Source organism: Mustela nivalis (assembly GCF_964662115.1).
Source record: "Mustela nivalis genome assembly, chromosome: 1".
NCBI classification, from domain to species: domain Eukaryota; kingdom Metazoa; phylum Chordata; class Mammalia; order Carnivora; family Mustelidae; genus Mustela; species Mustela nivalis.
The window spans coordinates 87,741,031-87,768,193 of record NC_139020.1 but is presented as its reverse complement, the minus strand read 5'-3'; the positions used below and the strand labels follow the sequence as shown (position 1 = coordinate 87,768,193).

The 27,163-nt window shown below is 34.5% G+C and overlaps 1 protein-coding gene and 1 long non-coding RNA gene across 3 annotated transcripts in view; one reads left to right on the top strand and one right to left on the bottom strand.

Annotated features, from left to right (window-relative positions):
• The window catches only part of SLITRK3 (SLIT and NTRK like family member 3), a 90,797-nt gene that overhangs the window by 29,690 nt on the left and 33,944 nt on the right, over positions 1 to 27,163 (top strand). Inside the window, exons 2-3 of one of the 2 annotated variants that reach the window (XM_082687955.1) lie at positions 4,748 to 4,873; positions 16,671 to 16,732. The gene's annotated coding sequence lies outside the window, so the exon portion shown is untranslated. The remainder of the gene's footprint in view (positions 1 to 4,747; positions 4,874 to 16,670; positions 16,733 to 27,163) is intronic. The other variant, XM_082687956.1, reaches the window with a different exon arrangement.
• Positions 1 to 27,163, bottom strand: part of LOC309842978 — a 294,904-nt gene that overhangs the window by 257,956 nt on the left and 9,785 nt on the right. The gene's annotated exons all lie outside the window — the stretch shown is intronic.

The window sequence follows — 27,163 nt, the reverse complement described above, 5'->3', positions numbered from 1 at the left end:
CAACTAGAATTTGCACACTCTAATGTGCAATGTAAATTGGCACAAATACTTTAGAAATTTAGAATTTACATTGGGAATGTAAATTGGCACAAATACTTTTTTTTTTAAGATTTTATTTATTTATTTGACAGACAGAGATCACAAGTAGGCAGAGAGGCAGGCAGAGAGAGAGGAGGAAGCAGGCTCCCTGCTGAGCAGAGAGCCCGATGCGGGGCTCGATCCCAGGACCCTGGGATCATGACCTGAGCCGAAGGCAGAGGCTTTAACCCACTGAGCCACCCAGGCGCCCCGGGACAAATACTTTAGAAAAGAGTTTGGTGATTTTCTAAAATGTCAAACATGCAATTTCCATATGATTGAGCCCTTCCATTCTTAGATATTTTCCCAAGAGAAAGTAAATATGTCAAGGCAGTGTCTTGTATATGAATGTTCAGAGCATCTTTATTTGTAATAGCCCCAAAATGGAAAAAATCCAAATATCTATGAATAGGTGAATGAGTAAACAAAATGTGATATATCCCCATAATGGAATACTTACTTATCAATAAAAAGGAATAAATTGTTAATAAATGCAACATGGAAAAATTTCAAAATAGTCATATTGAGTGAAAAAGACTAGTCTAAAACAGTGTGTGACACCATTTATATAAAACTCTAGAAAATACAAACTAATTTAAAGTGACAAAAAGCAAAAGAGTAGTTACCTGGGACCAATAAGGAAGGGAGAGGTAGAAAAGAGAGACACCAAAGAAACATGAGACAACTTTTAAGAGTGATGGATATTTTTATCATTTTGATTGTAGTGATAGTTTCATGGGTATGTGCTTATGTTAAAACTTAATAAATTGTATACTTTACGTAAGTGTGTAGTTGATTGAAAGTCAATTATATTTCAATATAACTGTTGAAACAAATACTGATCATTTTAAAATCTGTTTCTGGTTTCACTTCACAATGTTCTAAACATTCCATTTCTTTCAGCCATATTGACCACCTTTTTTTTTTTTTTTTTAAGATTTATTTTTATTGACAGAAAGGGAGCACCAGCAGGCAGAGCAGCAGACAGAGGGTGAGGGAGAAGCAGGCTCCTATGTATGTGTGTATATATATATACACACACACACATATATATATGATAGCATGAAATATATATATGTTTTTATTTAAATATGTATATGTTTTTATTTAAACCTCAGTTAGTTAACATTTGATGTAATATTAGTTTCAGGTATAGAATTTAGTGATTCATGACTTACATACAACATAGTGCTCATCTCAAATGCCTTCATCCATTTAACCCATTCCCCTGTCACCTACCCTCCAGAAACCCTCAGTTTGTTATCTATAAGTAGAAGTCTCTCTTATGGTTTGCCTTTCTCTTTTTTGTACACTATGCTTATTTGTTTTGTTTATTAAATTCTACATATGAATGAAATCACATGGTATTTATCTTTCTCTGACTGAATTATTTTGCTTGGCATAATACTCTCTAGTGCTGTCCATGCCATTGCAAATGACAAGATTTCATTCTTTTTAATGGCTAAGTAATATTCCATTACATATATACCACAACTTATTATCTATTCATCAGTCAGTGGACATCTGGACTCTTTTCATAATTAGGCTGTCATTGGTAAAGCTGCTATAAACACTGGGGTACAACATGTTCCTTTGAATCAGTATTTTTGTACCCTTTGAGTAAATATCCAGTAGTCCAGTTGCTGGTATGTAGGGTATTTAGTTCTATTTTTAACTTTTTGAAGATCCTTCATACTGTTTTTCAGAGTGTCTGTACCAGTTTGCATTCCCACTAACAGTTTCAGAGGGGTCCCCTTTCTCTGCATCCTCACCAACATCTGTTGTTTCCTGTGTTGTTAATTTTAGCCATTCTGACAGGCATCAGGTGGTATCTCATTGTAGTTTTGATTTATATCTCCCTGATGGTGTTGAGCATCTTCTCATGTGTCTGCTAGCCATGTTTATGTCTTCCTTAGAAAAATGTCTATTCAAGTCTTCTGCCCATTTCTTCACTAGACTATTTTTTTTGGGGGTGGGGGTGTTGAGTTTGATAAGTTCTTTATAGATTTAGAATACTAATCTTTTATCAGATATGTAGTTTGCAAACACCTTCTCCCATTCCATTGGTTGGCTTTTAGTTATGCTGACTGCTTCCTTTGCTGTGCAGAAGCTTTTTATTTCAATGAAGTTCCAATAGTTCATTTTTATTTGTTTCCCTTGCCTGTGGAGATGTCTCTAGTAAGAGCTGCTACTGCCAAAGTCAAAGAGGTTACTACCTGTGCTCTTCTCTAGGATTTTGATGGTTTCCTTTCTCACGTATAGGTCTTTCATCCATTTTGAAATTATTTTTGTGTACGGTCTAAGAGAGTAGCCAATTTCATTCTTTTGCATGATGCTGTCCAGTATTCCCAAAACCATTTGTTGAAGATACTGTCTCTTTTCCAGTGGGTATTCTTTCTTGCTTTGTTGAAGATTAGTTGATTGTGTTGTTGAGGGTCCATTCCTGGGTTTTCTCTTTTGTTTCACTGATCTATGTGTCTGCTTTTATGTCAGTACCAAACTGTCTTGATGATTACAGCTTTGTAATACAGCTTGAAGTCCAGAATTGTAATGCCTCCCGCTTTGCTTTTCTTCTTCAAGATTCCTTTGGCTATTTGGGGTCTTTTGTGGTTGCTTAGAAATTTTAGGTTTGTGTTAGCTCTGTGAAAAACACTAGTGGTTTATTAATAGGGATTTCATTAAATATGTAGATTGCTTTGGGTGGTACAGACATTTTAACAATATTTATTCTTCCAACCCATAAGCATGGAACATTTTTCCATTTCCTTGTGTCATCTTCAATTTCTTTCATAAGTGTTTTATGGTTTTTAAAGTACAGATCTTTTACCTTTTTGGTTAGGTTTATTCCTAGGTATCTAATGGGTTCTTGTGCAGTTGTAAATTGGATCAATTCCTTGATTTCTCTTTCTGCTGCTTCATTATTGGTATATAAAAATGCAACAGATTTCTGTATGTTGATTTCGTATCCTGTGACTTTACTGAATTTGTGTAAAATTTTAGCAATTTTTGGTGGAATCCTCTAAGTTTCCTATATAGAGTATTATGTTGTCTTCAAATTGTGAAAGTTTAAACTTTTCCTTGATGATTTAGATACCTTTTACTTCTTTTTGTTGTTGACTGCTGAAGCTAAGACTTCAGTACTATGTTAAATAACAGTGGTGAGAGTGGCCATCCCTATCTTGTTCCCGACCCTAATTAGAGGAAAAACTCTCAGATTTTCCCCAATGAGGATGATATTAGTTGTGGAATTTTATTATATGGCCTTTATGATGTTGATATATGTCCCCTCTATCCCTACTTTGTTGAGGGTTTTTAATCAAGAATGGATGTTTACTGCTTCTTCTGCATATACTGAGAGGATCATATGGTTCTTATCCTTTCTTTTATTAATGTGGTTTATCACTTTGATTGATTTGTGAATATTAAACCACCCTTGCAACCCAGGAATAAATCCCACTTGATCACTGGTTCTTTTAATGTACTGTTTAATCAATGTATTATTAATTAATGAATATATTAAATAATACATTAAATAAATACATATGTACATTTATTATCACATAATCATATGAGAGCATTTGTAACGGATATGATGGGAGAAACAAAAATAAAACCACTTAAAATCTATCTCTTAATTAATTTAATAAACACATTTTACATTGTAAGTGCACAAGATCTATATCTTATCAAGATATTTTGGCCTCTGTCCTCATGAAGATTATAATCTCTATGGCAAATTGGTAAATAAAAAAAACTATAACAAAATATTATAAGCACACTTGGTTATTGAATCCAGCTTGTTCTATAGGTTCAGAAATTACATTTTCATACAAAAGAAATGCCTTATTGGAAAGCAAAAGAAAACACAGACATTGACTAGTATATTAACTATATGGGGAAATAGCACATGTGAAAATCTGATATTGTAAAAGGGAGTGGAGTACATTTAAGGAAATTAAAGAAAATTATCATGGCTGGAATATACGGACAAAAGGAAAGCTTGATTCATGATAAACCTGGAGACATAGATGGCAATAAGAATATTCAGGGTTATGATGGCTTTTTGTTAAAGTTAAGAATTTTTTATTTTAAGGGATAATCACATTGAACTTAAGGGACAATCACATGGTATTAAGAATCTAAGAATACGTATTTAAGAATCTAAGTTTTCCACTTTATTTATTTATTTATCTATCTATTTATTTGTTTATTTAGAGAGCCCACACATGTGCAAGTAGGGGGAGGGGCAGAAGGAGAGGATTCTCTAAGATTAGAAGATTCTCTAATCTTAAATAGACTCTACACTCAGCGCTAAGTGTGGAGTCTGAAGTGGAGATTGATCTCAGGGCTGGAGATCATGACCTGAGCTGAAATTTAGTCAAATACCCAACTCACTGAGTCACCGAGGCACTCCTTAAGTTTTCTACTTCAAAACATTTTCTTTTCTTAATTTAAAAAATAAATTTGAAGGAGGCAAAATGGAAGTGGGTTCTCTGATTGAGTCACTTTTGTGATAGACTGGACTAGAGAGAATAATAAGGGATTGCTTTTTCAGTGTCAATGTTTGGTCTCTGCATTAAAATAAGAAAATACGTATTATTTATATTATAGTATATATTCAAACATATCTTATTTCATTTTATTTTCTTAATTTTTTTTAATTTGACAGAGAGAGAGAAAGAGCACAAAGAAGGGGAGCTGCAGAGAGAGAAAGAGAAGCATCTCCCTACTGAGAGGGAGGGAGCCTGATGTGGAGCTCGATCCCAGGATCCTGGGTTGATGACCTAAGCTGAAGGTAAACACTTAAATGTCTGAGCTACCCAGGTGCTCCAAATATATTTTATATGTTGATGTAGATTGATGAGATATAATACCAAATATATATAGGTGAATATTTAATATATCAATACACATTTATGTATAAAGTATATTTAAAAATATTTTCCAATATATTTTTACTTGAAAAGTGTATGTGTGGGGCGCCTGGGTGGCTCAGTGGGTTAAGCCACTGCCTTCGGCTCGGGTCATGATCTCAGGGTCCTGGGATCAAGTCCTGCATCAGGTTCTCTGCTCAGCAGGGAGCCTGCTTCCTCCCCTCTCTCTGCCTGCCTCTCTGCCTACTTGTGATCTCTCTCTGTCAAATAAATAAATAAAATCTAAGAAAAAAAAAGTGTATGTGTGTGTGTATATATATATATATATAAAGATTTTATTCATTTATTTGTCAAAGAGAGTACACAACCAGGGGGAAAGACAGGTAGAGGGAGAAACAGGCTCCCCACTGAGTAAGAAGCCTGATGTGGGACTGGATCCCAGGACCCTGGTAATAACATGACCTGAGCCCAAAGCAGATGCTTAACTGACTGAACCACCCAGGTGTCCCTTTTACTTGAATATATATAACAAAATATACTGTTGGATTCAATTTGCTAGTACTTTGTTGAGAATTTTTCCATTCATTTTCATCAGGGATATTGGCCTTTAGTTCTCATTTTTTAGTGAGGTCTTTGTCTGGCTTTGGAATCAAGGCAATGCTGGTTTCATAGAAAGAGTTTGGAAGTTTCCCTTCCATTTCTATTTTTTGGACCATTTTAAGAATAGGTATCAACTATTCTTTAAATGTCTGGTAGAAATCCCCTAGGAGGCCATCTGGCCCTAGACTTTTCACTGTTGGGAGATTTTTGATTCCTGATTCAATTTCTTTACTGGTTATCCACCTGTTCAAGTTTTCTATTTCTTCCTGTTTCAGTCTTCATAACTTATATGTATCTAGGAATTTATCCATCTATTTCAGGTTTTCCAATTTGTTGGCATATAATGTTTCATAATATTCTATTACAACTGGTTGTATTTCTGTGTTATTGGTTGTGATATCTCCTCTCTCATCCATGATTTTATTTATCTGGGTCCTTTTTCTTTTCTTTTTGATAAGTTGTGCGAGAGGTTTCTCAGTTTTATTAATTCTTTCAAAGACCAACTCCTGGTTTCATTGATCTGTTCTATGGTTTTTTGTTTGTTTGTTTTGTATCATCTATTTCTGCTCTAATCTTCATTATTTCCCTTCTTCTGCTACCTTTAGGTTCCATTTGTTGCTCTTTTTCTAGCTTCTTTAGGTGTAAGGTTAGGCTGTATATTTGAAATTGTTCTTACTTCTTGAGGTAGGCCTTTAGGACTGCCCTTGCTTCATTCCAAAGGTTTTGGATCATAGTCTTTCCATTTTCATTTGTTTCTATGTATTTTTATTTCTCTTTTAATTTCCTGATTGACCTATTCATCCTTTAGTAGGATGTTCTTTATCTCTATGTATTTGTGGTCTTTCCAATTTTTTCTTATGGTTGACTTTAAGTTTCATAGTGTTGTGGTCTAAAGGTATGAATAGTATGATCTCAGTATTTTTGTTCTTGTTGAGCCTGATTTATGATCTAGTATGTGATCATTGTGGAGAATGTCTCATGTGCTCATGAAAAGAATGTGTATTCTGCTGCTTGTAGATAACATGTTCTGAATATATCTGTTAAGTCTATCTGGTTCAGTGCATCATTCAAAGTCATTGTTTGCTTTTTGCCTTTCTGCTTAGATGATCTATGAAGTAAGTAGGATGTTAAAGTCCTCTACTATTATCAATTAGTTCCTTTATGTTTGTTATTAATTCTTAATATTTGGGTGCTCCCATGTTGGGGGTGCTAATATTTCTGATACTTTCAGGGTAGGAGTGGGGAGAGGTAAGAGATATAAAATCATTGTGATTTGATTGTCACTATCATGTAATGGATTGGCAATCTCTAGGTCTGGCAGAAATTTAAAACTGATTTTTTCTTTCAAGGGGTATTTCTGTAGGTTCTCTAGAGTTGAACTGTCCAATATGGTATTGGTGCAATTTGAAGCTACTGAGCACTTGGAATGTGGTTAATATAAGAGTAAAATACATTCTGATTTCTGAGGCTTGGTATAAAAAAGAACGTAAAGAATCTCATTGGGGTGCCTGGTGGGCTGAGTTGGTAGAGTATGCAACTCTTGATCTCTAGGTTGTTAAGTTCAAGCACCACATTGGGTGTGGAACCTACTAAAAAAGAAGAATCTCATTGACTTATTTTTTTCCCATTTTGACTATGATGCTGAATAAAAATGTACTAAATATCACATTAAATCTTAAATTAGGAAAATGGGAAATAATTTAAATTATTAAATGTTAAAAAATAATTTCCCTTCTTTCTTTTCCATTTCCTAAAATATGGCTATAGAAATTTTAAAATTACATATGTGGTTCATATTGTATTTTTAATGGACAGTGTTGCTTAAGAAAATCCCTTTTTAGGCATCGTGATATAATTTCCTTGGCAGAGGCAGTGCTCTTCCTTCAGCTGGTTACTTCAAATTCAACTTTAGCTTGTGCCCCAGTGACACACCCCACTACACTTACTGCCAGAGTCTCTTTACATTGGAAAGCAGAAGATTCTGGGCTGAAATTCACTCTGTGGGTTCCTCACGTGGAACTTGGGATTTGTAATGGACACTGTGATGCACTGACCAGATTCTCCCTGAGAAAAGAAGGACTTAATCCCCCACTTAGAAGGACGGCTAATCTCAGCTATTATCCCTCTTTGGGAATATCTCACCTGTGGTCACACTTACTTCCTTGGGCATTTAGTATCCACAGGCTGAATAACACATGGATATAAAAGACCTCCCTATTTGTTCCAACTCAGGTAAACTCTAAAGAGCCATTCAGCTTTGCAGCTCAACTTCTCACTTAGCCCTCCCTTCCACAGTGATGATCCCCATTGTAATCACTAAAACATTTTTCATAAACTAGTTAATCTGTGTCCCAGAGTCTGCTTCCTGGGAGGACATTGTACAACATTATGGCACATTAACTCATGAAAAACAAGTATAGGTTCTTTCCACACAAAATAAATAGATAAAATAAGACAAAATGGTTTATTCCATTGACACTAGTATATTTCTTGGTCCTGCATAAAATACCAGACCACTAAGCCCACTTCACAATTACCAAGGACACACATCAAGCTCTCAAAGAAATCTCACTGAAATCCTTATTATTTGGCTTATGGTTAAGCAGGATTTTTTTCTCTTTGAAACTTAATAGGAAGGTGAATTCATAACCCTAATTCTTTCCAAAGGAATCGTCTTCAAAAATTCTCTCCTTATATCACTTTCTTGTCTCTTCCTTATCCTTCTCAAGAGTTTGTCACAAGTTTTTGGCCATAACATTGCAGCACTATTTTTGTTTGTTTGTTTGTTTCTTTCTTTCTTTATGCCTCAACATAAACTGAGGTAAGAAAGAAAGAGTGGAGTGTTTAATTGAACATTCAGTTGCCTGTATAAGGTCTGAAATCCCCATGTGTCCCCTACTTTAAAAACATCAGAATAATACAAATTCAATAAAAATATCACAAGACTCTAAGAGCTTCGACTTTAAGTTGAAGTCAACAAAATTTATACTAATTCAAATGACCATTTCAAATGATTTTTCAACATCACAAATAAACATACTTCTCAAAAATATTTCAAAATTTCTCTTTATGATTGAATGTATCCCTAAATTTCTAAATTTATAACATTGATATTGAGACAAATTATAAAAAACTCCTTATAAGACTAGAAAACAAAACAAATATGAATTCTAAATCTTTTTTTAATATAGGAACAATGTGTTAATGTGACAAATTAATCTATAGATTTTTCTGAAATTCATGTAAAAAGAGTAGTTATACTTAATTATAAGCAAATTCTAAGTGTCAATGTAGTATAAAAGGAAAAAGTATTCCCTTCTATTTTAATATTATATTCTATCTGCAAATAACTCTTTTATATTATTTCTATTATAATTTTTTTTCACAAAATTTTGCAAAGTATACAGAATAAGTGTCATCTCCATTAGTGGCCTAAGAAAGTTAAGTAATTTGTTCACCGTCACATAACATGTAAGTAGAGGATGAACTTAGAATTCAGGTCTTCTCATTTATATGTTATCATCCATTTCATCCCTTATCTGTGAGTAAGCCAATTTTTCCTATAAGCATTATCTCTCCCTCTCTCAGTTTTGGCCACAAGTAATTTTTATCACACCATTTAGTATTTGATTTTATATATATAAACAGTAATTATTTTCTAATCACTTAATATTTTTAAATTCCTGTCCTAAACAGGTTTGTTATCTATTTTCTTTACTGTGAGAAAGCTTAGCAAATTTGATAACATCTTTAGAATATTTTGTATACTCTTTATTCCTACATAATTATACACCACAATAATAAGTGTTAAAGAGCTAATCTGCATGTCCCATTATTCAGTACCTACTCTATAAAATTAGTATTATAAGCCATTATAAGGAATAGAATGTGCTTATTAAAACATATCTTGTATCTACATTAAAATGGAAAATACTTTTAGAAATTGGATTTTATACTGAATGACATTTTCAAAATTAGTATTAAGCCTTGTCCTTCAATTCTAATACTACTACAAAATTTTTTTGGCATAAAAATGTACATCTCTCTGGTCTTTCCCCAGTATACCAAAACACAAGTCTAGTTTTTAGGTTTGGATTTTTTTATTTTGGCTTGAAATTACTTCAAAGACCATAGTAATTAAAATTTTCTTCATGTTCTATATAAATAAATCACTGTATATAAAATAACAGGTTCCTTGTCTAGTGTTTCAAGGTAAAAAGCAGAAGATAAGCCTTACTGCTAGTAAGAAGATTTAAAACAAAGAAATCTTCCTAATATTCCTTGGTATATGTTTTCTTATTTATATTATTTCTTTTTAAAAGATTTTATTTATTTATTTGACAGACAGAGACCACAAGTAGGTAGAGGAGGCAGGCAGAAGGTTGGGGAGCAGGCTCCCTGCTGAGCAGAGAACCCAATGTGGGGCCCAATGCAGGGTTCAATCCCAGGATCATGACCTGAGCCAAAGGCAGAGGCTTTAACCCACTGAACCACCCAGGTGCCCCTTTGTATTTATATTAAAAGCTATTTCCTTATACGGTAGGACAAGAAAGAATAAGAAAGTTACAAGAAAAGTTGAATTTATATGTAACATAATTTGTGAGGTCAACCATAAAAATACTGACTTTCCAAAGCAAAGATGACATTTTCTGAACCCCTACCAGGAAAGCATGTATTTTATTTTCTTTTAAGAATGTTGATGGATTTGCAGTAACTGATCCACTTTCTTTCACAGGGTCCTTGTTGAAAGTATAAAAATGGTTTGGGTCAATGCCTGTGTCCATGAAAGAAAGAAAAAGCTGACAAGATTAAATCCCCACTATTGGCCTCATTAGCATATTTCAAAAGAGTAAATCATCAGCCTCAGAATCCATATTAGCATTTTTAAAATATTAGTAGTAGTAGTATTTTTATTATTTGGTGGATAGCCAGATCAAACAATTTCTTAGTTCTATAATCCAGTCAATTTTTTTATTTAATAAATCTTTACTAGGTTATTATACTAAAACCCATGATAGAAATAAATAACTTGGACTTTGTTTTCCAAAAATTTATAGTTCCATTATGAAACAATGTATGCACAGATAATTTCCAAAAATATTACAGAATGGTGATTTTTTTTCAATAAGAATATATAACTATTATAAATATTTAGGCACCAATATAGAAGCATTCAAATATATAGAGCAAAAATTAATAGCCATAAAGAATGAAATTGATAGTAACAGAGTAACAATAGGGGGCTTTAATACTCCACCTGCATCAATGGATAGATCCTCCAGACAGAAAATCAATAGGGAAACAGAGGATTTGAATGATACATGGGACCAAGTGGATCTAACAGATATATTCAGAACATTCCATTCCAAAATAGCAAATTATGCACTTTTTAAGTATTACACATGGAATATTCTCTAGAAAAATCATATCAGGCATCTTTTCTGACCACAGTGGCATGAAACTAGAGATCAACCACAAGAAAAAATTCTGGAAAGAACACAAATACATGGAGGTTAAATAAATAATGCTACTAAACAATAAATGGGTCAACAAGAAACCAAAAAAGAAATTAAAAAATACATGGATACAAATGAAAATGAAAATATAATGGTCCAAAATCTTTTGGATGCAGCAAAAGCTATTCTAAGAGTAAAAGTATAGCAATACAGGGCTACCTCAGAAATAGCAAATACCTCAAATAGCACCTAATCTCACACCTAAAGGAGCTAGGAATAAAAGAAAAAACAAAGGTCAAAGCCAGTAAAAGGAAGGAAATAATAAAAGGTAGAAATGAGTGAAATAAAGATTAAAATAACAGTAGAACAGATCAATAATACCAGAAGCTGGTTCTTTTAAAAGAGCAACAAAACTGGTTAACATTTAGCCAAACTCATCAAAGAGAAAGAGAAAAAGAGAGACACAGAGGGAGAGAGAAATGAAAAGGAGAAATAATAATCCTCACCATAGTTATACAAAGATTATGAGAAAATTATATGTCAACAAATTGGACAACCTATAAGAAATAGATAAATTCCTAGAAACATATAACCTCCCAAAACTAATTCAGGAAGAAAAAGCAAATTTGAACAGATCAATTACTAACAATGAAACGGAATCAGCAATTTAAACAACAACAACCAAAACAACACTGAACAAACAAAAGTCCAGAACCAGACTGCTTCACAGCTTAAACCAAGCATTAAAAGACAATTAATATCTATCCTTCTCAAGCTCTTCCAAAAAAATAAAAAAATAAAGAGTAAAGAAAGCTTTCAAATTAAGTCTATGAGGCCAGTATTATCCTGATATCAAAACCAGGTAAAGACACACACACACACACAAAAAAAAACTACAGTTCAAAATTTCTGATGAACATAGATGCAGAAATTCTCAACAAAATATTGGCAAACCAAGTCCAAGAATACATTAACAAAATCATTCACTATAATCAAGTGGGATTTATTCCAGGGGTGTATGTGCTGTTCAACATTTACAAATCAATTAACATCATATATCACTTTAACAAAAGAAAGGATAAAAACTATATAATCATTTCAATAGAGGCAAAAAAAAATTTTTTTGAGAAAGTACATCCATTTAAAGGTATGTCTGCTTTAAACTTACTTGAAACTTACTTCCCAACAAAGTACGTTTAAAGCAGACATACCTCAATATAGTAAAGGCCATATATAAAAAACCCATAGCTAACATCACATTTAATGGTGAAAAACTGAGAGTTTTCCCTCTGAGATCAGAAACAAGATAAAAATGTGCACTCTCACCACTTGTATTCAATTTGGTACTAGAATCCCTAGCCATAGCAATCAGACAAGAAAAAGAAATAAGAGGTATCCAAATAGGAAAGGAAGAATAAAAACCATCACTATTTGAAGATGACATAATGCTATGTATAGAAAACCCTAAAGACTCAACCAAAAAGAAAATACTAGAACAGACAAATGAATTAAGTAAAATCACATTATATAAAATCAATGTGAAGAAATCTGTTGCATTTCTAAACAGAAATAATAAAGTAATAGAAAGAGAAATTACAAAAGCAATGTCATTTACAATTACACCAAAAATCATTAAAAAACCTAGAAATAAACTTAACCAAGAAGATGAGAGACCTGTACTCTGAAGGCTATAAGATATTGTTGAAAGCAATAGAAGATGACACAAACAAATGGAAAGATGTTCCATGTTCATGGAGCAGGAAAATAAATATTGTTAAAATATTTGCATTACCTAAAACAATCTACAGATTTAATTCAATCTCTATCAAAATGCCAACACCATTTTTCACAAAGCTTGAACAAATAATTCTAACACTTGTATGGAACCACCAGAGATCCCAAGTAGCTAAGGCTACCTTGATGAAAGAAGAACAAAACTGAAGGTATCACAATTCCAGATTTCAATATGTACTACAAAGCTGTAGTGATCAAAATAGTATGGTGCTGGCACAAAATAGACACATAGATCATGTGTCACATAGATTGGAAGAGCACAGAAATAAACCCATGATTATATGGTCAATTACAACATCATATGGTCAATATGGTCAATATGACAAAGGAGGAAAGACTATACAATGGGAAGACCATCTCTTCAACAAATAGTATTGTGAAAATGGGACAGCTACATGCAAAAGAATGAAACCAAACCACTGTCTTACACCGTACACAAAAAATAAACTCAAAATGTTTTAAAGACCTAAATGTGAGACCTGACACCATAAAATTTCTAGAAGAAAACAGGCAGTAATCTCTTTGACACCAGCCATAAAAACATTTTTCTATATCTGTCTCCTTTGGCAAGGAGGACAAAAGCAAAATTAAAAAAAAAAAAAAACTATTGGGATTACACCAAAATAAAAACTTTTGCACAGTGAAAGAAACCATCAACAAAACAAAAAGACATCCCACCAAATAGGAGAAGATATTTGCAAATGACATATATGATACGGGGTGAAATGTCCAAAATATACCAAAAAAGCTCACACAACTTGACACCACCAACCCAAATAATACAATTAAAAAGTGGACAGAGGACATGAATAGGTATTTTTCCACAGAAGACATACAGATGGCCAACAGACGTATGAAAAGATGTTCACCATCACTATCATCAAGATAATGAATATAAAAGCCACAATGAGATATCACTCTCACATGTCAGAATGGCTAAAATCAAAGACACAAATAACAAGTGCTGGCAAGGATATGGGGCAAAAAAGGAACTTCTGTGAACTGCTGGTAGGAATGTAAGTTTATGCAGCCTCTGTGGAAAACGGTATGGAGGTTCCTCAAAAAATTAAAAATAGAACTACCAAATGATCCAGTAACTCCACTAGTGGGTGTTTATCCAAAGAAAACAAAAACATTAATTTGAAAAGATATACATACTTCTGTGTTTACTTATTCTTTATAATAACCAAGTTAAGGAAACAATCCAAGTGCCAATTGATAGATGAAGGTATAAAGAAGATATATATATATATAATAAAATATTATCCATCCATAAAAAAGAATGAAATCTTGCCATCCGCAACAATATGAATGGGTCTAGAGGGTATAATCCCAAGTGAAATAAATCAGAGGAGGACAAATACCCCATGATTTCACTCATATAGAATTCTGGAATCATTATATTGCACATCTGAAACTAATATAATACTGTATGTTACTATACTTGAATTTAAAATGTAAATTTAAATGTTTTTTTCCCTTTGGAAAAAGGGAAATTTTGTGAATTCCAAGTCCATTGATCTATTTCCATTGGCTATAGCAACGTAAGACCCAAATACTTGGGTAACATATACTACAGAAGTCCCTGAAGCTACTGATCAATAAAATCTTACACTATAGTCTTTATATCTTTGTTGGGTTGAAATACACATTCTTACATCCAGAATTCTTACCTAGCTTTCAGACCTAGTTGACATATGACCTCTACTGAAATCATCCCCAAATACTCCAAGCAAAATTAATTAAAATCTGAGATTTGCTTCAACAACACCAGAGACATGCCATGATGAAACAGAAAAAAAACAAAGGATTTTGGATTTCTCTTGTCAGTTCTCATCTCTGCTGCTTACCTGCTATGCAACTATAGGTGATCATTTAACTACATGAGCCTCAGCTTCCTCTCATATAAAATGGAACTAGTATTCCTTTCTGACAGGACTTACTGAAATAGCATATGTAAAACACAGTCGTGGGTACATGATAAAATACATGACAATGAAAAACATCATTATATAATTATATATAAAATGCTTAGTATATAGTAAGTGGGCAGTAGTACTATTTTATACTAATAGTATCAAAATAATATTTAAGAATCTATTTTCTTAATTAGCCTTAATTAATATATTTATTTATGATTCTTTGTCAGTGGAATTTAAAGACAAGAATTGTGCCTTTTTCCTTTTATGTCCTTGATTCAGGTAATTCTCTCAGTTATAATAGATATTCAGTGAATGTTTGTAGAATTAATAGACCAATAAATGAATGGGATAAAGTTTGAAATGATTATATGACATTTTGCTATACTGGGTTGATTTGGCAGTATGTAACACAGTAAAAGTTTGTTGAAGAGTAATAGATGAGGACTACAGTGACAAAGGTTGACTTTGTAGTACTAGATGATGGGGAATCAGGTGGCAATGCAGAAAAAATAATGCTTTTTTTTTTTATAAATGGGAGAGTAGTGGTTGGACTTTTCCCCTTGCTCTTAATGTTCTGGTAATTATGTGTTTTGTCCACCACTATATAATGAACTCCAGCATACAGTGACACTTAATATCTATTTTAAATGAAAATATACAGGGATGCCTTGGTGGCTCAGTGGGTTAAAACCTCTGCCTTCAGCTCAGATCATGATCCTAGGGTCCTGGGATCGAGCCCCACATCAGGCTCTCTGCTCTGCAGGGAGCCTGCTTTCTCTTCTCTCTCTGCCTACTTGTGATCTCTGTCTGTCAAATAAATAAATAAAATCTTAAAAAATAAAATAAATAAATGAAAATGTACATGCACTGTACAAGAGGCATGAATTAGGTGCTTTTAAGATAATAAGACAGTATGGGAGAACAGAAACATCCTCAGGCTGCAAAACACACATCTGATCCCTGCAGAGACAGAGGCACACACTGGGATTCAGTCAGTCCAGTACTGTTTATCCTTTTCTTTCTCCTTCCTATCCCTGAGCAGATAAGGAATAACTCAGTGTCTTGGCCTTCCGCAAGCAGCCTTTATCCAAGAGGACTAGATGGTTTTTTTTCTTACTAATATTTATATAGTTTCTCTAAGTCTATGACTCTGTCATATTAGTCAAGTTATTTATTATCTGACCCATCTCCCATCTCTAAAATGGGAATAGTAACACCCTGACCTCATAGGATTGCTGTGAGGATTAAATGAGGGCAACTATGAAAGACAATTAATATTCAGCAAACACTTGGTACACAATAAGCATTGAAATGTTAACTTCTCCCCAGCATTACCAAAGACTCATTCCTGTAATCTTAATCATATAACTGCATTGAATTAGGAATTAGGGTACAGGAATTCTACTTTGCCACAGTCACTAACTTGTTAAGAGACCTTGATTAGGTCACTTAGTCTCTCTAGGTTTGGGGTTCCTCATCTGTAAAATAAATGCTTCAACTAAATGGTCTCTGCGGTCCTTTCTCACACTGTTTATAACCCAATGTGCTGTCTTAAATGCAAGTGACATATGAAGATCAGTCCTGACTGTGCAAGGCGCTGACCTTTCATGAGAGCAGTGGTCTACAGAGGAGTGGGAAGGAAAGAGAATGCATGAAATTAAGAAAAGTGAAGATGAAAAGTAGAAGTTGAAAGCATCAAACAACCTGACCATAAAGCAATGAGCTATAAAGACTTAACAGAATGTGATAGCAAGTAAATTAAAAAATCTAAGATTAAAGACAAAAGGAAGATAGCAAAGTTTAAAAAAGATTAAAATGCATGCTTTCATTATCTGTTAATTTTCTAAAATTAGTCTATTACTTTTCATTTCATCAACTAAAATTTTTTTATTGTCCCTGTTAGTCACTCTTTTCAGGATTTTCTTTACTTTGTTTTATCATTTCAGAAAGCCCAATCAATAAGCTGTGAATTTTGTCCCCAACCTAAGAAAGTTAACTTAAATCTAAGGTGAGTTTTAATGCATTTTCAGTGCCATTTCCTTTGTTTCATAGAACCATAATGCAACCAGAAGAATTTGTACCAAAGTAAAAACAACCCATGATCTTCTTGGTTTCATACTGCTTTGCACTTTAAACATAATGATACACTTGCCCGTTTTGGCAGAACTAAAGATGCTATAATTACTGAGGCATAAGATAAGAAAAGAATTAGAGAATGAGTCAAATGAAGGAAAAAGGAGGTAACAGCTTAAAAATGAGGATGCACATAGGCACTATGTAGCTGAGAGACAATGGTGTTTTAAGCAAGGGGAAGCATCTAAAAAAGAATTGGTAAGATGGGAACCCAGTGAGAAAATTGAGACTAGATCACTAGAATATAGCATAGTCCAAATCTCCAGTTCCTGGAATCTGGGATTTCCACTAAATGGGGTAAAAGTCTAGAAAAATCCCAAAGGCAACTCTTAAATGGAATGTTTATAATCATGTACCACACAAATATCTGCTTTGGAGAAACATTTATTATATAGGTTTTCATTTGCAACAATAAGATACCAAATGGTTAGCATCATCTATCTCCCTCATCTCCCAAATTAAAAAAATGTATTTGGTAATTCCATTTATTATTTAAGAAGAAAATATGCTTTTACATTTAATATATTATTCAGCCTACTTTTTTCTTTTAAACAATTAGAAACGCATACATAAATGGTTTAATAGTATTAGCACTTTGGGCTTTTAAAGATAGTAATTTGGATTCAAATATTTATCCCCAAATTTTATCTGAAAGTCTACAGGCTTCATTACAAAGAACAAAAACATTCTTCTGTCAACATTTTCTTTGGGCATACCTAATAATGGAAAAACCATTTTCATATCCACAAACTGCTTTTTCTCCTTTAAATGTGACTGACATGTGATCTGAAATTAGTGTCTTTGGATCAAGTGCAAAACTATTTCCTGCTAATCTGCTGTATCATAACCTTCTTTATAACTTGGCATTAAGTTTTTTTCACCCCATTTTGACCAGATTAAATCTTCTCTATTCAAACTGCCCTTGAGTCACCATTTCTCAATAAGCCACCCAACATACTGCTCTGAATAGAAGTTTCAAGCAACACTTCTCTAAAAAAGAGCATCCTTTCCCTCTTCCTAGACTATCTTTAAGATTTCCTTATTCCATTAAATGTTTCTATTCTCATCTCACTTTACTCAATATTTCTATTTAATGAAAGTCAAGAAAGGCAGTAAGAAGGTAAAATAAATGTAAGGCAGACTTAACTGGCTTTCCTTAGTGCCATCCTGAGCAGAACCATAGACAAAGAAGCCAAGGCTTGCAGCCATTTTACACCATTCAAAAGATTCCCTGATACTACCTGAGGGTTAAAGCTCAGTAAGCTCTTTATTCTTCGTGGTGGGTATGGGTCTTCCATTTTGTGCCTAACATTTGAAATCTCAATCCCAGTTCCCACATGTGAACACCCATTTCCTGCTTTCAGTATGTATAATACTCAAGGGGTAATATATGGAAAAGGAAGGCAAACATCAGTTTTGGGTGGAACAACAGAATAATAATATGTAACATACTACACAAGGTTAAAAGCCTAGATTATCTTCAAGAAATAAATTAATATTTTCCCCAAGCCTATTCCTCTCAAATGATATTAATGGGACTTTAATAATATATTTAAAATCAGCAGGTAAAAGAATAGTCAACTCTAGGATTTTGAACTGGGGAGAAATAAGAGTTATTCTCATTTGACAGCTAGAAGAGGGTATTGTGATGGTCAAATAATTGATGACAAAGACCTGAACTTGGTTTTAGAACTAAATAAGAAAGAAGATGGATTCTAGAGATATCACTAAAAGTGAAATCATCAAGATTTGAAAACTTTTTGCTTATGATGAAGATAAAAAACAGAGAAAGTGGACCAGAGAGAATACAAATCCTAGCATAGGTGACTGGGAAGATTAGTGTCCTTAAAAGACACCTAAAGGAATGAGTATATTGTATGTGTATTTGGAATGTGGATGATCAGTGCAGGACTGTGGATCTGGTATCTGAGTAGGTTAGTAGTAGGTTGTGGGTGCTGAATCTGAGTAGGTAAGCAGATAACCAGAAGAGATGGTTGACTAAGGGTCAGAAATGTAGAACTGGAAAAAGTCAAGGCTGATTGAAGAGTCATCAGTGCTGAGAAGACATATTAAAGCACATAAATGGATACAATAAAAATGATAAAGATATAAAAAGAGAACAGGACCAAGCATAAAATCTCAGTGAGTGCCTAAAATTAGGGAGTGAAGAGGAGGAAGTCAAATGGTATATATCACTCAGCAATAATACTGATGGATCATCTGCTTCACCAAGATGGCAGAATAACAGGGTTAGTACTCGATAATTTACAATAATACTATTATTCCATTTCTCTTAATTAAAAACAATCATTACTATCTTGCAAATATTGCCAGCATGCAATTTATTCTCTATCCATGTGTAAGGTGTAAGGTAATGAATGTGTTAGGTGTTAGAAGATACGTAGATTAATAGGATGTGGTCTCTGACTTCAAGGAATTTACCCTGAAGAAGAGTCAAATATTCCCATTATGTATTTATAATGCATGATACTCACTCAAATTAAAGTAACTACAACTGAAAGTCTTTTAATCAATAACTTACCCTTGAATAGGACTTTTAACCTTACTTTGTACAAATTTTCTCACTTATCATCTCATTTAATCGTTATAACAACTCTGTTAAGAAAGACAAGCAGATAAATTTCTGCATCTAACAGCTTCTCCTAATGCATCCAACCACACCTCTTAAAGCATCCAACCACACTCTGCCACTATTGAGTGGCAGAGTGCAGGTGATGGGAAATCTGATGCAACTCCAGCTTTTGTTACTCTTCCAGACTACTGAAAACCTGTGGTTTCCTTAGAAATGTTTCTCTTGGATGAGGCAACTGGGTGATGGACTTTGGAGAGGGTATGGGTTGTAATGATCACTGGGTATTATATAAGACTGATGAATCACAGACGTGTACCCCTGAAGCAAATAATATATTATATGTTAATTAAATGAATTTAAATAAAAAAAAAAAGAAAACAGTTTCTCCTATTACTAATAAGGTCTTTGGGACACTTGGGTGTCTCAGTCGATTAAGTGTCTGCTTTTGGCTCTGGTCATGATCTCAAGGTCTTGGGATTGAGCCTGACTCTGGGCTCCTCACTCAGCGGGAAGTCCATTTCTCCCTCTGCCTGCCACTCACCCTGCTTGTGTGCACTCTTTCTCTCTAACAAATAAATAAATCTTAAAAAAAAAAAAAAAAAAAAAGATAAGGTCTTTGTCTCAAAGTCTGGTAGTCAGAGATAAATGTATTTTCTTCCAGATTCTGTTTTTATTTTTGTTAATTCATACTTATAAAATATAGAAGTATATTTTAATCTTTACTTCCTGAATGTAAAGGTGACAAAATCATTACATATAACATTTGAGACTATAAAATACTAAAAAAAACACCAATCATAATTACCACTTTAAAGGCAACTATCATTAAGATTCCGGTATTCTGGGTGCCTGGGTGGCTCAGTGGGTTAAGCCTCTGCCTTCCACTCAGGTCATGATCCCAGGGTCCTGGGATCGAGGCCCGCATCGGGCTCTCTGCTCAGCAGGGAGCTTGCTTCCTCCTCTCTCTCTCTATGCCTGCCTCTCTGCCTACTTGTGATCTCTCTCTGTCAAATAAATAAAATCTTTAAAAAAAAAAAAAGATTCCGGTATTCTCTACATCCACACCTAGAACTAGGTCTACATTTATATCCACAACTATTTATAAATAGTGATGTCATATTTTGTATTTAAATTTGTATTCTGCCTCTATCATTTAACATTGTTTTATCAATTAATACAATCATTTTCCCCCATAACAATATTCCGTCTCATTCTATAAATGGAACATAATCTACCTTACCATTTCTTGTAGAAAAATTATGTTTGGAAGTTTTGTCTGGGAAAGATTGAACATAATGTCTATTAACATGAGTCTCATTTCTATAGTACTCCATGAAAGTAAAAAGACCTTTAAGTAGGGGCACCTGGATGGCTCAGTGGGTTAAGCCTCTGCCTTCTGCTCAGGTCATGATCTCAGGGTCCTAGGATCGAGCCCTGCATCAGGCTATCTGTTCAGCAAGGAGCCTGCTTCCCCCCTCTCTCTGCCTACCTCTCTCCCTACTTGTGATATCTCTCTCTGTCAAATAAAGAAAATCTTTAAAAAAAAAAAAAAAAGACCTTTAAGTAAAAAATAGCTATAAAAGCACTGAAAAGAAAACCCATAGCACTATGTAATCCCATTAACTCTGGACTTAATCCACTCACATTTTTATTAATAACTTAGATCACTGTGTCTGTGGGGTATGCTGATCAACTGTGCAGATGGCATAAAACTGTGAGAAACAATAAACATGTTGAAGGATGAAATCATAATCCAAAAAGATCAGACAGGTTGAAATGATGGGCTAAATGGAAAAAGAGTGTATTTTTGAAAAGATGGATATAAATTTTCATGTTTGAGTTAGAAACAAACAAAAAAAATCAGTGGTATATGATACAAAATCTGATTATCAGAAAGTGCATACAAAATAAAAACAAAAGAAACAATGTAGCTGACAAAAAAGAGCTAATATAATTTTGAAATATTTTAATAAAAATGACAAAAATCAGGAAACTGATAGTTTTTCTCAAAATTGGACAGGTCAAACATGGAGTTTGTTCAGTTCTATGCTCTATAGCTTAAGGAGGATATTCAAATGGTTGCCATTTAATAGAGAGTACTCATGTTGCAAAAAGTTTCAAAATATTGCATATAAAAGAAAGTAAAAAGTATTAAAGGCTCTTTAGCCAGGAGATAATCGTGAATTCTAGGAATTAATTCAATAACTGTATTAAAATATGTAGAAGAATTTAAGAAAAATAATTTGTCCCAGTAGACTTAGTGTCCCTTAGGTTCTGGTATCAATTCCAACGTGTAGAGGAGTCTTCCACACAAGTAAGCAGTTCTAGAGACATCAGTTGGTTGTTCTACAATTCACCTCAATTTTGACATCATATACCTGGTGAGAGCATCAGATTCCACAGGTTAAGAGCTCAGTTCTATGAGACCACCCACCATTTCAGATGCCAATCACAAGCCCAGATCACCTGTGCTTTTGACCCAACCAGCTACAAACTAAAGGTTCCAAAAACCCTCTCCAATTCAGGATCTGAATCACAAGTACAGGTTGTTAACTACACTTCTGACAGACTGGCTATAATTGAGAGGTTCCTACCACCTTGACCTTGGGTTCCATTAATTTACCAGAACAGCTCATAGAACTCACTACATTACTCATTTATTACAAAAAGTATTAATGGATATGACTCAGCATCCAGATGAAGAGATACATAAGGTGAGGTTCTGAACAAAGTACCTTCTGTCTTTGTGGACCTTGGAGACTGGCATGGTAGTATTGTAAGTGTTCTGGTTCCTCAACCTAGAAGCTCTCCAAACCTCCTCCTTTTGAATTTTATGGAGTCTCCATTACATAGGCATAATTGCTTAACTTACTGGCTCTTGGTAATTGAGTCATCCTCAAGCCCCTCTCCTCTCTCACAGAATTAGGGCCCGGGATTCAAAGCTCCAACATTCTGTTCCCAGCTGGTTCTGCCGGCAACCAGCCCTCATTCTCAGGTGCTTTCCAAAAGTCACCTCACTATTGTAAACCCAGTTGTGGTGGAAAGGGCTTGTTATGAATAACAAGACACCCATTTCACCTCATGGTTCTAAAGTGTTTCTCATGAGCAGAGGACAAGAAACCAAATATTATAGCAAAAAATGCCTCATTGCTCTTATGCTGAGGAAAGTCCAAGGGTTTTGGGAACTGTGAGCCAGGAACTGTAGATGAAGACCAAGTATATATGAGAAATCTTATATATCACAGTATCACAATATCACTTATAGTTACAAAAAGATTAATTTTGTCCCAATACAAGGAATTTGGCTCAATATTTGACAACATATAACAACAATAATAATATAAAACATTTGAAAGTATTTAAAAACAGAATCTACCTCATGAGTTTAGGAATTTTCAGTCTTTGTTCATGGAAAAATGAGGTAAATATATAATCATCTATGTTCTTCTACACAATCTCATCTATGCACATTATTTAAATCGCTACCATTGATGATTTTACATACTGACTTCAAGTCTCATATATATCTTAAATTCTAGACACACAATTGTACCACCTTCTTTGTATCAGTGGTTCTCAACTGGGGCGATTTGTCCCTCCTTCAGAAAACACTTGGAAGAGTCTGGAGATATTTTTGGTTGACACAACTGAGATGGGTACTATTTGCATCCAGTGGGTAGAGGCCAGAGATATTGCTAGGCATTCTATTATGTACAAGGCATCCCCGCCACAACAAAGAATAATGCAGCCCAAAGTGTCTACAGTACAGTCTATAGCACTGAAGTTAACAATTACGGCTCCACATTTACACCCAATAGGTAACAAACAGCTTGACCAATTCCAAATTCATTATCTCCACTTCACTATTCTGCTTTCCCCTTAAAGTCCAAAGTCTCCTCTCAATAACTTAGTTGCTATTCCCTATTATGATTAATCATACAATTAGCTACCCAATCACATGAGCTAGAAATCTTGGACTCATCTTTAACTTCTCACTTCCTTTTGCCTATTAGTCTACTTCTAAAATGCCTTTCTAGGGGCACCTGAGTGGCTCAGTTGGTTAAGCATCTGCCTTTGGCTCAGGTCATGATCCCAGGGCCCTGGGATAGAGACCTACATTGGGCTTCTTGCTCCACGAGAAGCTGGCTTCTCCCTCTCCCACTCCCCCTGCTTGTATTCTCTCTCGCTGTGTCTCTCTCTGTCAAAAAAAAAAAAAAAAATCTTTAAAAAAAAATGCCCTTCTAAATCTCTTTCCCATCCTTCCACCGCTACTGCCTTAGTTCAGTCTCAGCCACATTTTCTTCCCACAAGATTTTATTTATTTATTTATTTATTTATTTTTCCAGCTCATCTTTCACATTGTTACCAGGATTACCACTCTATAACATAAAAACAATTTAGTCTTATTATCCCATGCAAAAACCACACGTAAGCCTCCAGTGTCCAGTGAATAAAAGTTCCAACTTTGAATTGATGTGAAAGATGGTAAACGATCTGTCCCCGAAATCTCTCAACAGTTTCATTGCATTCACTACCACCTCCCCTTGGATGCTGGATTGTAATACTTTCAATGTCCTTTTAAATATTGAGATTCCACATCTTTAATGCTTTTGACATATAAATGAAAGAGATAGCAGTGTTTTTGTTAAATATAGTCCATTATATTGCCATCTTTACATGAACATCTATTAACTTGTTTCTGGTGAGGCTTTAATCTGAGGCAAAATTCCTCGAGAGAATGTAACAAGTACAGGAAATGTAAAATGATCTCTTCTCAATCATAGTAATTATGGCTGTTTTATATTTATTATATTATATTTATATTTTGGTAGCCAAAAGAAAGACATTAGCAGCTATTTATGGTTTGCTTTGTGATTTTTTTAAATATTTGGATTTTACAAATAAATACTTGCAGAGATTGGAAATCCAAAATGCCAGTACGTTACATTCTCCCCCGGATGAATGAGAGGATCATTAGGTATGTTGCATTTTCTTTTTATGCAGTATTAAAACTTCAGGGAAGGTTAAAAATGTAACAGTTTTCTGAGGTGGCACTAAAAGGAAAACAAATATTTGACTGCATGCAAATTCATGCAGCCAGAGTGAAATGACTGGACATTCGGATGGGTAAATGTTAAATATGAAGCTAAGGCAGAGACCTCATGAAATATATGTGAGTACACACTGCACTGAAATACATTACAAGTACACAAATCTCCCAATCTCTTTATTAACAAGGTAGAAAAAGATGCATGTTTTGGGGCATACCCAAACCCTTTATCTTTGCGTTTGGAATTTGGACTCATTCATACTGTCTACACATGCACTCAAACAGTCTCCTCCTCCGTTGAAGCTGATCCCTTCCTGAGGAGACCATGCTGCTGACAGCCAAGAGCAAAGTTAGGTGTTCCAGGGAAGCAAGTCTGGGGTGACAGCCAAGTCTCCACAAAGCAGAGAGCTCTCTACATAATAAAGAGTTGACTGTGATGGCAAAAGTCTTCTTGCAGGTGCAGATGCATGTATTTTGGAATACAAGCAAACTCTTTCAGCTGCTTCCTCTAACCCACCACCACCGCCTTATTTTACAGTGTTCTCATCTTACTGGAGTTCTTACTTCAGGAATCTCATTACTGCAAGATGTTCCAGGTGTGGGATGGAGCAAGAAAGCAGAGAAGACAGGGGAGGGTGTAGTATAGAAATAAAAACAAAACAAAATAAAACAAAAATAGGGCAGAGAGTTAAAGACCCTTCTATTTTCTGGGCCTTATTCTTGCTCTTAGCAATATAACTTGATATATTCTATTCAAATTTAATACCTGAAAATGAGCCTTCATGCATACATTGCTGACATTTTCAGTTGTAAGTAAATAGACTACTTTATCAAATTAAAACTCCAGACATCAATTAAGATAACTGTGTCATCACTGCAGTTTTTTGAAAGAAAGCATATTCCCTGGAGTTTTATTGGCTGAAATTCTTTTATTTCTATTAGTCTCCTGCATTTCACGTTTATATTTGTAATAAATTAGTTTTGATATAGCTTGTTATCAGATCATAAAAAACCATTGCACAACAACAATTATGGAATACTTCACTCCCTACCTGCAATACAGGAAATCTCCTCTACAGCAATACTTTTTATAATAAAATGCAAATTAGTAATTGATTTGTTTAAGTAGAGCTTTAGACAAAATTAAAGAGAGTAATTTCTCAAGCTCTGAAGTTTACTTATCAGCAGTAAATGAAAGCTAAAAATATAGCAGAGTAATTTGTAAAGCATCATTTTCTGATGTCTATTCTAATAATTATACAAACCTAGATTTTTCATATTCTTCTCTATGCTATGTAAATTAAAACAGAAAAACAGTATCCTTTTCTTACGGATAAAATTTCTCATGTGTCTCAAACTCAATACATTACATCCTTGGCCACTGTCATTTGTCCAGTCTTGCAATGCTAACAAAGGCTAAGGTGACTCTCCACTTTTATTTTTCAGAAACATTTCAACATGGCATGGTGGAGCCCTCTGAAAATATATCAGCAAAGCTAAAAAAGATGTATTCTAAAAAATGTAATGGTAGATATGAAAAATATCTCTGAAATTGACTTATGAAATCATAAGCCTATGTCGGGATAATTCATCGCAATGAATTGTACTCAATCTTTTTTTTTTTTTTAGATTTTATTTATTTATTCCTCAGGGAGAGAGAGAGAGAGCACAAACAGTGGGAGTGGCAGGCAGAGGGAGAGGGAGAAGCAGGCTCTCCACTGAGCAAGGAGCCTGACACAGGACTTGGATCCCAGGACCCCGGGGATCATGGCCAGAGCCAAAGGCAGCTGCTGCTAACCGACTGAGCCACACGGGCATCCCGAATTATACTCAATTTTTTAAAAGATTTATTTATTTTTTTGTTTGTTTGTTTGTTTGTTTGACAGAGGGAAGCACAGTGAGAGAGGGAACACAAGCAGGGAGAGGGGGAGAGGGAGAAGCTGGCCTCTCGCTAAGCAGGGAGCCTGCTGAGGGACTAGATCCCAGGGCCCTGGGATCATGACCTGAGCCAAAGGCAGACGCACAACGACTGAGCCACTCAGATGCCCCTGAATTGTACTCAATTTTAATAAATGGGTTTAAATTTGACAAAGTCAGTCTGTAGCGCATCTAATTTCCTTTATGTGAGGTATCTATATAATAAGCTCCATTTGAGTGGGAGGTAGACAGACATTAGAAGATTATGTGTAAAAAGTGGCAATTAGTGAGATCCTATTAAACTTACCAAATTGAAAAATTCATAAACATACCAGAATAGAGGGTTACAAAATGAGAAGAATGAGGGGGGGGGAAAAAAAACATGGAAATTTTGGGTGGTACAAAACTATGGTGAAATGACTGAAAATGATATCAAAGCAATGAAGATACCAGGTTAAGTTTCTAAGCCAAAAGACAGAACAGGCCTTTATCTAGACAAAAAGCCATTACTTGGGAACCAAGTGAAACGATCAGTGTGATTATGAAGGAGAACAGAATATGCCACCCCAAAATAATATACTTTGTCACGTGGATTATTTTGAATTGAAGGTAATCAAGACCCAGCTGACTTAAAAACTCTTACCTATCCCTTAACTACCTAAAATAATCTAGATGGGGGTCTGGCCCAGAAAGAGAACTATTACCAGAGATCATTCTTTCCTCTGATTTACCTGTACGCCAGGGCA